The sequence below is a fragment of the Vicugna pacos genome, chromosome 5 (assembly GCF_048564905.1).
Source record: "Vicugna pacos chromosome 5, VicPac4, whole genome shotgun sequence".
Classification (NCBI taxonomy): domain Eukaryota; kingdom Metazoa; phylum Chordata; class Mammalia; order Artiodactyla; family Camelidae; genus Vicugna; species Vicugna pacos.
In genome coordinates, this window is record NC_132991.1 from 39,486,023 (window position 1) to 39,500,635 (window position 14,613).

Sequence of the window (14,613 nt, forward strand, 5' to 3'; positions counted from 1 at the left end):
TAATTTTCACAACTCTACGAGTTAAGTGTTGGTGTTGTTTTCATTTTAAAGATATAGAAGTTGAGGTTTCAAGAGGTCAAGTAACTTGATCAAGATCATATGCCTGGTGAATCTGGAATAGGAGTGTCAGTGGAATATTACTGAGCTTTCAATCTTACAGTAAAGGATTTAGGGGAAGAACCGGTTTGCTCTCTTTTAGCATTTACTATGTGTAGACATGTAGCATAATTATTAAAAATCTTAGATCACCTAGTAGATTGTAAGTTTCATGAAAGCTTAGATATTTTGCTTATCCTTGTAATCTCTAAATTTTCTAATGTAGTCTCTTACACATAATAGTTCATGTTTTAAATTATTATAGAAACAAATTGGACAGAACCATTAAATAAATTACAATAAAATATCTCAGAGAAATGATTATCTCTTTGATAACAAAAGAGTTATGCGTTTTGTAATGCTGCAGCATTTCTAATCTGAGACCTAATTAAGCAACTTGAAAAAAAAGTGCTAAAATTAAGAACCATAGACAAGAGGAGTGCTTATATCAGAAATTTTTAATTGCTGAGTGTGGAGACAAATAATTGAAAATGGAGGATACAGAACTTATGAATAATGATTCTCAAAATTGACCCAAATGAAAAGGAGAGTAATAGTACAATTGTTCAGAGAGTATAAATCCCATAGGCAAATGTTAATTGTGTCATAGTGTTTAAGCCTGGAGAATGGAAAGACAGAGAAGTAACTTTAAACATACAAAGTTTGATTCTGTGGAGAAAATCTATAATTTACCACAGATCTACTCAGTTGTACAGATAGAGCTAAACAATTATCTCCTCTTTGATAACTAACACTGCATATTCTTTTCTAAAAAAATTTTATTGAGGTATAGTTGATATACAATATTTTATAAGTTTCAGGTGTACAACATAGTGATTCACAATTTTTAAAGGTTGTATTTCATTTATAGTTATTGTAAAATATTGGCTATATTCCCTGTGTTGTGCAATAAACACTTGTAGCTTATTTAATTTATACATAGTAGTTTGTGTCTCTTAATCCCCTACTCCTCTCTTGTCGCTCACCTCTTCCTTCTCCCCACTGGTAACTACAGCTTTGCTCTATCTGTGAGTCTGTTTCTTTTTTGTTATATTTACTAGTTTGTTTTATTTTTTAGATGCCACATATAAGTGATATCATACAGTATTTGTCTCTCTCTGTTTGACTTATTTTACTTAGCGTAATACCCTTCAGCTTCTTCCATGTTGGTGGCATATATATATATATATATACATACATACATACATACATATATATATACCACATCTTCTTAACCATTTCATCTGTTGGTGGACACTTAGATTGCTTCCATATTTTGGCAATTGTGAATAATGCTGTTCTATTTTTAGTTTTTTGAGAAACCCCTATACTGTTTTCCACATTGGCTGCATCACATTGCATTCCCACCAACAACATACGAGGTTTCCTTTTTCTCCACATCCTCACCAACAATTTGTTATTTGTGATCTTTTTGAAGATGGCCATTCTGAATTTGCTTTGCATATTTCTTGATGATTAACAAAGTTGAGCATCTTTTCATGTGTCTGTTGACCATTTGTATATCTTCTTTGGAAAAATGTATATTAAGGTCTTCTGGCCATTTTTTAATCGGGTTGTTTCTTTTTTTGCTGTTGAATTATATGAGCTATTTATATATTTTGGATGTGGGCCCCTTATTGGTCATATCATTTGCAAATATTTCCTCCCATTTAATAGGTTGTCTTTTCATTTTGTCTATAGTTTCCTTTGCTATGCAAAAGCTTTTAAGTTAAATAGATCCCTTTTATTTATTTTTGCTTTTATTTCTTTTGTTTTAGGAGACAGATCCAAAAATATTGCTACCATGGATGTCAAAGAGTGTTCCACCTATGTTTTCTTCTAGTAGCGTTATGGTTTCTGGTCTTCTATTAAGGCCTTTAATCCATTTTGAGTTTATTTTTGTATATGGTGGATAACTAAGTATCTTTTTGTTCAATTTTATTTTTTATTGAAGTGTAGTTGATTTACAATGTTAGTTTCAGGTGTACACCAAAGCAATTCAGTTATATGTATACACACATATTTTTTCTTTTCAAATTCTTTTCCATCATGAGTTATTACAAGAAATTGAATGTAGTTCCCTGTGTTATACAGTAGTTCCTTGTTGTTATCTATTTTATATGTAAGTAAGTATATTTTGAAGTCTTTTGGAAAGCAACTCCATTATTTTTCTTGCAATAAGTTATCTCTAGTAACACAAGTTGCTGTTGTTGTTTTTATCTCTATCTGGAAAAGAATAGTACCCTTACTTCCCTTGCAAAGCATTGCTCTAGCTAGGGATCCTAATTTGCCCCAAATAGGTAATGTGTAGTTCTTCTAGAAAAATCTTTCCCTCTGCTACCCAGCAAGACAGGTGGCCCTGGCTTTAGTCCCCTGTTGCTATGGGTCACTGCACACCTGGACCCATTTGTTCAGCTTCAAGTGGAGCAGGTGTGATGAGGGTGGGCTGTCCTGCGGGACATAAATGGACTTCACACAGTGCTTTGCTCCTGTGCCAGGCAGCCTTGCTGAGTGAGTGGGCGGGAACAGGCTATGGTAAGCTCAGGGGGGAGCCAAATAGAAGGGCTGATAATGCAAACACAGACTTTAGAATCTAAAATAATTCGTAGCAGTAAGTAGAGCCTGGCAGCCGCTCACACAGTAGTTAAGTGCTGGTTAACACCAAGGCAGGTGCTCTGCATAGGCTGGACAATTATAAGCACTTGGATAAATATTGGTTGTTGATTTATTCTCACTGTTTTAAGAGTGTCAGTTTCCTAGCCTCCAGGTAGATACTACTAATTTGCTTCATCTAGCCATTTATTTATTTATTTATTTACTTACCTACTTACTTACTTATTTAAAGAACACAGTGGAAAAAAATAGTCATGTTAAAGCAAAGTTGCAGGTCACTTGATCTGGGCAGGTTTGTAAACATAAATAAACCTGTACAGCCTGATTAGTTATATCTCTTAAGAGTAGAAGCTTCAAGGTAAGAAATGTGTCATTCATCGTGCTTATTATAAGAGGTCAGAGACTTGCTTCATGTGTTTTATGAGAAAAATAATGTAATATCACTGTTAGAGGATATGTTGAGACAAGGAACTTCATTTTCAAAGTTCAGGGAATTATTTATGACAGTAATTTTGATGTTATAAAATGTTGAAGCTTGAGTTATTTGTCTGTTCAACAAGTATTCACTGAAAGCTAGATAGTGGGACACAAGTAAGACAAAAACAGAGTCCCTTACCTTAAGGAAGGAATTTATGGACTAGGGAGGGAAACTGCCAGCCCAGCAGGTTCAACACAATGCACATCTGAAGATGGAGGTACGCACAGGTGCTATGGAACACCTGACTGAAACTGCTAGTCAGAGAACAATTAGTACTTTGAAATAAGATATCATAATTTGTGAGCCCTGGATAGTCTGTAAACAAATTGCTGGTCCAGTATTTACATGGTCACAATGTGCATGAGGATACTTATTCCTCAGGCTTCTGAATAAGAGTTGTTGCACATAATTTGTCGAGGCATTTTAGTAGCCACTAAGCTATGAACGAAATGGTTATCTTATTTCAAAGGCTTCCAAACAATCAAATAAGTATGGCTAACATATAGGCGACTAACAAATAAGCAGTGAAAGCCACGGGAAGAGTATAGAGGAGTACGAAAAATCCAAGTCAATTTTCTTGAAAGCACAGGAGGCCAAATTATCTCATTGGATGTTAATTTTCTAAAGTTTTTATGTGTATATATAGCAGATAGAAATAATACAGTGGAAAGAAATCTTTATACAAAGTCAAATAAAAATATGTGTTTCAAAAATAGACTTTGTAAAGAGATGTAGTAGTATGTTACAGTTTAAAAACCATATTGTCATTTTATTTATTTTGCGAACAATCCTGTGAGAGAGGTAAGTCTATCGAAATACTACTTTTACAGAAGACAAGACAGAGCCTGAAAAAGTTCAAGTGTTCTGCTTAATACCACACAGATTTTTACTAGCAAAAGCAGCTTATTAGATTTTCTTGTGTCCTAGGCCTGAATAAATGCTGGGGACCTGTTTTAAGCTTTATGACTAATGCCATTGAAAACCCTATTACTATGCTTGAGGTGAAGATGGAGACTACCTTCAGTCTTCTCTCTTGGTGGAAGGTGTTTTGAGGACTAATTAGTAGAAGTTTCAAAACAATTCCTCTTCAAAAATACCCTCTAATTTCCACAGACCAAAGTTTGTCCCCTTGAGGTGAACATAGGGCTATGAGAATCATGAAACTTCATTCAACTATGCATGTCTGGAACTTTCTTTGGAATACAGCATTGCATTTACTGATTCTTGGTTCTTTGGTTGAAATGTCCAATGTAAACATCCTGATTCACCTGCTGTTTAACCCATACTCATTTCATCTCTCCAAATCCTTTGTAGTGTGCTGTTGCATCTGTATAAAGCCCCACTGATTCATTTACTTTGCAATATCTCTGTAAACTACTGAATTTTCTACCAGCAGAATTGATCAGGCACTACAATGATTTTGTCCTTGCTAGGTTCCTCTGTTTCAAGAGTGTCCTTGTAGATTAACTGGACTAACATTGTTTATATCATCATTGACAAGCAGTATAATGATAACTGTCAATAATGCAGTTCAGTTTTTTGAGTGATATGAACAGTTTTTCTTCACTAATTCAAACTTTGTTCTACAAATTCCTAAACTTTTGGTAGTAACTTTAAGAACAAATGAAGATTAAGGATGTAGTTTTACTTCTTAAATTAGTTGCTAATTACTAGTACCTGAGTGGTAAAGAGCCTTGAACAACAAATAGGCAACTCAGCAAGCAAGAAACAGCCATCATAATGAACCAGAATTTTCATTTCCTAAAGTACCAGTCCCAGAATCTAGAGTCTGACATAACTAAAATTACAAAATCAACTAAATTCTTGATCATCACCCTCAAGGATCTAGACAAAAATGATCTGCCAGAAAAAAAAAGTCTATTCTGATTATGATAGGTTGGTGTGATGGAGAAAGATTAAAGATTCAAGCTGTAAATAATCTCTGATTACACACACATACACACAAACACAATTTTAACTAGAGAGGAATACTTAAATAATCTCTAGAAACTTCAGTCCTACAAGTCTATGTGTTATAACACAATAACAATCTCTAGCTACTGAAGAAGAAAACATTGAAAAACTCCATTCTCTAGATCATAAACTTGGAGGAAATAAATGAGGTGACAAACAAGGTTGTTTGCCATATCTCTTTTATAAGTTGGAAGCACTGCACTTAGGGTAACATGCTATATCTATTGGATAATCTTCATGCAATTTTTAATATGGAGATCAATTGTAAGAAGCATTGAAGGCATTTTCCTGAGGGCTTAATTCACAGGGTGTGTCCTAAGCATTAGCAAAACAAAGTCCAGTGCGTGCTAAGAACAAATAAAATGAGACCATTTAATAAAACAAATTTGTAATTGAATACAAGAATTTCAAGTGTTAGAACTAAAACTGCTTTCTGAGAGCTGCTATCACATATCTGATAATGTTTTCCCTGAGCACTTGCAAATAAAAAGATTTCTTTAATATAGTGCTGTTCCATTTATGTGTTTTACACAGACTTAGATCAATCACATTAATAATCATTTGGAAAGAAAAGATGTCTGCTAAGCTAGCCTCAATTTGTGATTTATTTTTGTTTAGGAAGAGCCTTAGCCAGCTATGAAAAAGACTACCCAGTTTTCTTTTGCCTGCCATGAAGCAGGCATTTTAGAAGTAGTGATGTAAAAATTAGTTGGGATTATTCGGCTTCAAGTAACAATATTCATCCATAATTGGCTTAAGTGTGAAGAGAATTTATTGGCTTATAGAATTGGAAAGTCCAGAAGATGATATGACTTTAGGCAGGCCTGCAACCAGGAACCTAATGAAATCACCTGGACCTAATCTCTCTTCTAGCTGTTGCCTTTTCTTTTCTCACTTTTGGCTTTATTCATAGATATGCTCTTTCCCCTTATGCCAAGATGGCCTCCAGGAATTATATGTTTGTAATCTCACAACCCTAGTCCAATTCCAAAATTTTGGTATTTTAATCAGTTGACTCTGATTGAGACTAATGTCTGATCTTGAACCAGGCTTGGTGTCCAGAGGAATACATATCTATACCAGAAACTGAAAGTGGCGACAGTATCACATGTACTAACAGTACCAAGAGTTTGGGCAAGAAAGATCTCTAGAGAGAAACTGGGGTGAGTGCATAAAAAGATGAGGAGATGTATGCAGAGTTGCAGGTACAGCAAGTATCTACTATGGATTTTTTCCCGCTGGTCACTTCCAGAAGAGGATGGTGAAGCAAAAGGAGATTGTCGTGGACATCTAAAAGCCACTAAAATTACATTCCCCGGAAATGTTTCCTTGAAAGATTCTGTCTTGTAGGGAATATGGTTGTGTCAGCTGAACACCCAAACAAGCAGGCAACCTTTCTCTCTGGCCCAAATTCAGATAAATGTTAGCTGGACACTCACTCATAGACATTCTCACTGTTAAGCAATGTTTTCCCATATTTTGCTATTCATCTTAATGGCTCTTCTTTTACCTTGACAGTCCTTGATTTCAATCTTCAGTCTTCCAAACCAGAAACTGATAGCCTAAACTTACACTGTATGTGTGTGTGTGTGTGTTTATGTATTCCTTTCCCAAGAATTTAATTTTTAAGCCACTTTATAGAGAAATAATTTGCATGTTATACAGTTCACTTATTTAAAGTATACAATGCACTGAGTTTTAGTATATTCACGGAATTGTGCAGCTATCACTACTATCAATTTTAGAACATTTTAATCATCCCAACAAGAAGCCCCATATTCATTAACAGTCACTTTACATTTCCCCCATCTCTCCACCCCTGCATCTCCAGCCCTAGACAACCACTGATCTACATTCTGTCTCTATCAATTTACCTATTCTGGATGTTTCATATACTATAACCATACGTTATGTGGTCTTTTGTGAACTGGCTTCTTTCACTTGGCATAATGATTTCAAGATTCATCCATTATGGGGCATGTATCTGGATTTTATTTATTTTAATTGTCACGTACTATTTCATTGTAGAGATAAACCACATTTTATTTATCCATTAAATAGTTGATAGTCATTTGTTGTTCCTACTTTTTGGCTATTCTGGATAATACTGCTATGAGCATTCATGTACAAGGTTATGTGTTAATGTACTTCTTTTTTCTTCTCTTCAATATAGATCTAGGAATGGAATTGCTGAGTCATATGGTAACTCTATTTTTAACTTTTTGTGGGACTGCCAAACTGTTTTCCAAAATGGCTGAACCATTTTACATTCCCATTAGCATGTAGAAGGTTACAATTTCTCCATATCCTCACCAACACTTGTCTTTTTTATCCGTTGTTGTTTTTGTCATTATTGTCTTCCTAGTGGGTGTGAAGTAGTATCTCAGTGTGATTTATGATTTGCATTTCCCCATTGATGTTAATGATGTTGAGCATCTTTTCCTGTACTTACTGGCGAATTGTGTATTTTCTTTAAAGAAATATCTATTGAAATCTTTTGCCCATTTTTAAAATTAGGTTGGGTATTTTATTTATTGACTTGTAAAAATCCTTTATATATGCTAGATGCAAATTCCTTTTAGATCTGTAATTTTCAAATATTTTCTCCCTTCTGTGAATTGCATTTTCATTTTCTTGATGGTGGTCTTTGAAGGACAAAAGTTTTTAACTTTGATAAATTCGAATTTACTTATATTTCTTTGTCACACATGCTTTTTTTGTGTTGTGTCTAAGAAATTATTGCATAACTCAAGGTAATGAAGATTTACTTCTATTTTTTTTCCTAAAAGTTTTGTAGTTTTAGATCTTAAATTTAGATTTATAATCCATTTTGTCTTGATTTTTCTGTATGGTGTAAGGAAGGGGTCCAACTTCATTCTTTTGTATGTGGATATCCAATAGACCCAGCATCATTTGTTGAAAAGACCAATGAATTTTCTTGGCCCCTTTATCTTGTTTTTAACTATTGTACATTATAAAATTTTAATATCTCTCTCTTCTATTTTTCTTTCCATTCTGTTGCCTCTGCCTTAGTTAGGACTTTATTAGTTCTCATTGGGATTAAGAAATATATATATGTAGTTTATGTGTTTGTATGTGTGTGTATGTAACTTCATCCATGTATATATTTTTGTGTGGCCCTAAATTTTTTATTCATGAAACAGACAACTTTATTCCATAAAGATTTACTTGTTAAAAAAGAATAAATCTGAAGTACAGTTCTTTAGTTGTTCACAAACTTGTAGACTGAATTCTTAGAAACCATTTCTTTGATTTGTTCTTTAGGAAGCAAGTAAATGATAAGGAGAGGACTGAGTACCTGAAATGAGGGAAATGATCCTATTAAAGGGGAAGAGAAAGTCTGGAACATAGAAATGAAGTTGTATGGAGCAAAGAAGAGTGAGGGTATGGTGAACTTTGACTTTCTTGTATATATTTTGTTTTTGCATTCAAACACTAGATAGTCTTTAAATAGAGACAACTACATTTCACTCTTGAATAGCACAGGGTGGGGAGGTAGGAGGGTTGCAGATCCTCCCTGCAGTCAAAAAATTCTCACTTAACTTTACAGTTGGTCCTCCTGCCCTCCATATTGTATTCCCAGTTCCACATTCGTGGATTCAACCAACAAGGGATTCTACAGTATTGCTGTACATATTTATTGAAAAACTCCACTTATAAGTGGACCTGTGCAGTTCAAACCCATGTTGTTCAAGGGTCAACTGTAAATAAAATCTGTTAATATCTCAGAAGGGCCTATTCAGGAGTATTTAGGGTTTAGTCTAGCTGGAAGATACAGAAATGAATAGATTTTGACTCCCAGTTATATTAAAAATGTATTTCATTGTCTAGCCAAAAGTATAGTTAACATGAATAAACCTTCTTATCATAGTCTATGATATCATTTTTATAAATACCATAATAACATTTATGGAATGTCTACCCTGTTCTAGGCATGCTACCTTTTTTTTAACTTAATACTCACAACCTTACCAGATAGTTAACAGTTGGCTATCACAAAGGAGTTAAACAATAATAGAAAGGTTAAGTAAATATTCGAACTGATATTTCACCCAAGGATTGCCTTGTACCAAAGCCCACATTTTTCCTAGCCCAGGCATACATCAAAATAGTGACTGTATTCTTACTCTATTATTGTGTCAGAGTTCATGCAAAAAATTGCATTGTTTAGAGAAGAGAGGCAGTGTGGGCCAGGGTAGTCAGGACAGGTTCTAAAAGAGAAGACTCTGGACCTGAACTTTAGGAGAATGATGGAGGAGCAAAGATTAAAGAGACATGGTGAAAGTATTCTACCATAAAGAATAGCATGGCATAAGGAACTCGTCTCTTAAAACGTTTACTATGGGATTTATAAAAAATTTCTTTTTGGTTCATCTCTTTGGGACATATACTCTTGACTGGCTTAATAGAAATGGTATTTTTTCTGCAGATACCTTTGAGCCATACTCTGATATGTAGAGATATTTCTTGTTGGAACCAGCTCTGCCAGCATGCTTGAATGAACAGAATTATTCCTCTAAGCTATCTGAAATGGAGCTGAGATACCAATAAGCAAATCATAACACACAAGAATGGAAAAGACAAACATTTATTCCATCCAACTAGTGCTTACATTAATCTGATTAATTAAAGCATGAATGAGAACTATTTACTTATGCTTGTTGTAAAAGAGCAGCATTAAATTAGCTCTTTACCCTTGGAGACACACTGCGATTGCTGGCTTTCATTCTGTTTTTAGCCTCATTGCTTTCTTTTTTAAAAGCAATGGTGTTCTGTGTTTTCTCATGTTTCTTACTATTGGAAGCAGAGCCAGTGCGTAGCCAAAAAGCTTTTGCTCCTTTCCTGATGACCAGACTCAAACAAAAGCAGGGTTTTAATATTGAAATTAATCATGAAATTTGTCATCAGACAACCTCATGTGCATGCATATAAGACAACTACCCAAATGGAAGCAACAGTACAAGGGTCATCCTGTACCTTTCTGAGGATTTTTTCAGGGGATCTTAATTTCCATTTAGGTTTTCTCTCATCAACTTTCCTCTTAAATTTGTTATAAGCACCAGGTTTATTTTCAATTTTCTATCTTTTGCATTTACCATGGAGTTCAGTGGAGATGCATCATTTTCATTTGTAAAGGAGGATGCTTCAGGATTCCTTAAAATATGTAAGAAGCTCAAGAATCTAGTCAAAATTGCTCATAAAATAGCCTTTTGCTCAAGATCTGATCCTGGCTTAGTTCTGGGTTTAACCTTGCAATGTCTATCTGAAACAGCCTTACTGATTATATGAGTGGAACTTAACATGATCTTCTTTGTGCATAAGTGAGTCTCTAATCTGTTCAAAGGACTAGAAAATATCAATAGTTTCATAAATTCAGAAATGAAAGTAATAGAGTATAGAAGTAACTTAAAATCAAAGTCAGCTGAAAATAAAATTTAACTTATAAAAAATTATGATATTGAATATTGAGTATCAAAAAATTGAAAGTATTTGACTAGAAAAGAATTCCTTACTAGGAAAACAAATATGCAGAGTAGTAGTTTAAATATAACATCAAATTATACTTAAATAAATGTCAGGTTTATCCAAAATTCAGACTAGATGGAAGGCAAGAAAGGAAAGTACTTCAACTAGTAATTCAAAATGTAGGTTATAACATTTTTCCAAATTTAGAAGGCATTCAAGTAAGTGATAAATTCATAGACTATATGCTCTGAAGGGCTGGGCAAAAAACCAAAATAGGTTTTAGTGGAAAGTTGTGTAAGTACACTGGTAAATACTCTTTCGTTGTTTTTTCACCTGGGAAATCTCTTTTGATCTCCCTCTTGCTTTCCACCTGGGAAGATTTTAGCTCTGTCATTTGCTATACTTGCCTGTATTATGAAATGTATCCCACTTTATGCTAATTTTGATTTCATTTTTCTCTTATCTTTTAGAAGGTGAGGTACTTGAAACAGAGATTCTGCCTTGTTCATCTTTTCATCCCTAGCACCGAACCTGGGGCCTGCTAATAAATGTTTATCCAGTTGAGTGGATGTACACAACAGTCGATATTCTCAGACATTTGGGGTTGCCTTTATTTAAAGAGACAGGGTAGGTTTGAATTTTTGGTCCTATCTTTTTAAGTCTACATGACTAACACGTAGAGGTGCAAATGAGGTGGAGGAGTGCCCAGGAGCTATTTCTAGGAAGAAAGCATTTTTCTGATCCTTTGCTTCTGCCCACAGTGTTAATAACACTTTGTTCAGCACCCACACTGTCAGTTTCATTCCAGCTGGGACTCTTCTGATTAGCAGCCTGCTCTTTGTGTTCCCAGAGGCAGACTGAAAAAAGGAGGGGCCGAAAGGTCTAAATTAAATAAATATGATAGTACAGTGTGATGGACCCTTACGTCAATGCCAAGGAAGAAAAGCAAGGATGCTCAAAGTTCTCTTGGGATTGTTATCCAGCCCTGCCTACTGATCATTTCAAAGTAATTTTGTAGCAATTTATTGTTTCAGAAATAATTTTCCAGTTTCATTTGATTGATCCTTATAAGAACCATGTGAATATGGGTGATAGAGCTATAACACTGTATCTAAGACAAAGGAGAAGGGAGTAATGAATCTGCTTTAGATGGTTGACCAGGTCTGCACAAGACCTGAGGTTTATAAGATTAGTAGACTACCAGGCAGATGATGGAAAACAAAGAAGGTTCTCAGTGGAGGTAACAATGTACAGGAAGGAACAGAGACATGAAAATGTATATTGTTACTGGGAATATCCAGTAGTGTAAAAGCTAATGGCCACAAACATAGAAAACAAATTACGGTTACCAGAGGGGGAAGGGAGTGGGAAGGAATAAATTGGGGGTTCAAGATTTGCAGATACTAACTAATATATATAAAATAGATAAACAACAAATTTCTACTGTATAGCACAGGAAACGATATTCAATATCTTATAGTAACCTATAACGAAAAAGAATGTGAAAACAAATATACGTACGTATATGTATGACTGAAACATTATATTGTACACCAAAAACTGGCACAACATTGTAAACTGACTATACTTCAATTAAAAAAAAAAGATGGAGGCAGAAATAAAAACTAGTCAGAGGGTCAGAAAAAAAAGAAGCTAATGGTACATGATAGAGAAGGGGTAGAGGTAAACTTGCAGAGGTAAGGCAGGCAGAAATCACATCATAAAAGGATCTTTCTTGTTATCCTTAGAGGCTGGGATCACCCCTGGAGAGTAGTGAGCCATTGAATGTTTTCTATCAGGGGACAGTGATGAATAGTTCTGTGCTTAGTAAAAATTATTCAGAAAGAACTATTGCTTATGGTTAGAACAGAGGCATTCCGTACTTTTCTGCTTCAAAATAATGCTGTTCACACTTAAGAGCCAATCTCATGGTTCTACCTGTGGTGAAGTGCTATTACAACACATTAACTGTAAATCTAACTTTCTTCCAATTTGATACAACATTGTAAAATGACTATAACTCAATAAAAAAAGTTTTAAAAAAAAGCCTCACTGAATGAAAGTTAATGGGATTCCTGCTATTTTAGGGACAATCTCAGATTCACCTTAAATTATATAAGCAAGTAATCATTTGTGACTTTTAGGCCATTATCATTATTAACAAATTAAACATGATGCCCTTTACAATGAAAACACTATGTCTGATCAGACAGAAATGATAGTAGAAGGAGGAAAGGAAAAGAGCAATCAGAGTGCTAAATGGGGAACCAGGAGAGAGTCCTGAGATTGTTGGCACATGGCAGAAAACCTGAGCTTTGTTACTGTAACCATGACTGCCATTAAATTTGTCCTGACAGGAAAACTCCCACTCCTATATTTTAAGCCTCTGTGCTGGTACTCTATTCTCAACTTACAAGGCTAGATGAATCCTAACTAAAAGGTGTTAAAAATACTAACAGATACACCCATAAATAATGTTCAATCTGGGCTTCTCATGGCCAGCTAAACTGACACATAAAATTAACCTCCACACTTGCTTTAAACCCTAAACTTTAAAGTAATTTTGAAAATCAAGCTGCTAAAATAAAACTGTAGATTTTCTGATTAAAACAGTGCCAGAAACATTTATCGCTGAGAAATTATGTTATTGGTTTGTTGTCAACTCAAGTTGATTTAAGAATATGTATTTATTCTTTCCATAGATAGATAGATATAGATACACACACACTATGGGAAATATTGCTTATATTTTTACACCTTATTTTTAAACAGTTAAAATATTCTAGATGAGAATGAACTTAAAATAAAAATAAAGTTATAATAGCCTTTTCAAAGTCTGTTTAAAGTCTCCTTCAAAGTCTGGCAAAACATGCTAATATGAAATAAGAGTTGTTCAATGATATTTTACCAAGATTTTTTCTGAACTCTATGGAAAATAATTCAAAAGCTTGGTAGTTTAATTTCAACATTTATATAATTAACTCAATTTATTTATTGAACACTCACTATATATACCACTTTCTGTTTAGATAATGATTTTAATCAAAAAACATGCTGTTTATCTCATTGATTTCACACCCTATGACAGACATATTCATAAGAACATAGGAATTCACACATAAATATAAATAACATTTCCATGATGTATTAATAAAAATGCATATTCTATGTCTAAGAAATATTCTATGTCATTCATTATTTGGACAGCTTTTATGTTCCAGGTTTTGTTTTATCAACCAAATTTATAGCAGTGACTGAAGAAAACAAACATCTCTGCCTTCATGGAGTTCATATTTTCCTTAGAGAAGCCAGACAGTAAACAAAATTTATAGTATGTTGGCTACATATAAGTACTACAGGGAAAAATAAAAATAGGGGAAGGGTTAGGGTATAGTGTTAGGAGTCAGGACTAGCCTCACTGAGGAAGTGGCTCTGAGCCATGACCCAGAGTGAGAGAGAAAGTGAGCCATGAGGAGTTCATGTAAGAGCATTCCATATAAGGAGATCAAAAAATGGGAATTTTCTGAAGAAGGAGAATTGCTATCACTTTTGAGTAATTGCAAAGAAACCAGAATGGTTGGAGTAGAATGAGTGAGGGCAAGGGTAACTAGGGAATAAATCAGAGAAATAAAGAGGTCCAGATAGTTCATAACTTGTTAGCATCTAGACAGCCTTTGGCTTTATTCTGAGGAAGATGGGTCTCCACTGGAAAATTTTGAGAAGAGTACATTACATGACTTAGAGTTTAATAGGATTACTCTAGTTGCTGTGCTAGGAATAGATTGTAGCAAAGGCAAAAGAAGTAAAGAAAGGAACTAGTTGAGAAGAATTCCAAAAATACAAATTAGAAATGATTCTGGCTTATGCCAAGATAAACTAGTGACATAGTGAGTTAGATTCTAGATAATTTTGAAGAAGTTAACAGTAATCACAAAGTGATAAGATGTGGAGTATGAAAGTAAGAG

The 14,613-nt window shown here is 34.3% G+C and overlaps 1 protein-coding gene across 1 annotated transcript in view; it reads left to right on the forward strand.

The window, feature by feature from the left end:
- LOC102528082 (sodium channel protein type 2 subunit alpha) overlaps positions 1–14,613 on the forward strand; it is a 272,534-nt gene that overhangs the window by 134,237 nt on the left and 123,684 nt on the right. Inside the window, exons 5-6 of the mRNA XM_072961091.1 lie at positions 8,447–8,566; positions 11,119–11,275. The gene's annotated coding sequence lies outside the window, so the exon portion shown is untranslated. The remainder of the gene's footprint in view (positions 1–8,446; positions 8,567–11,118; positions 11,276–14,613) is intronic.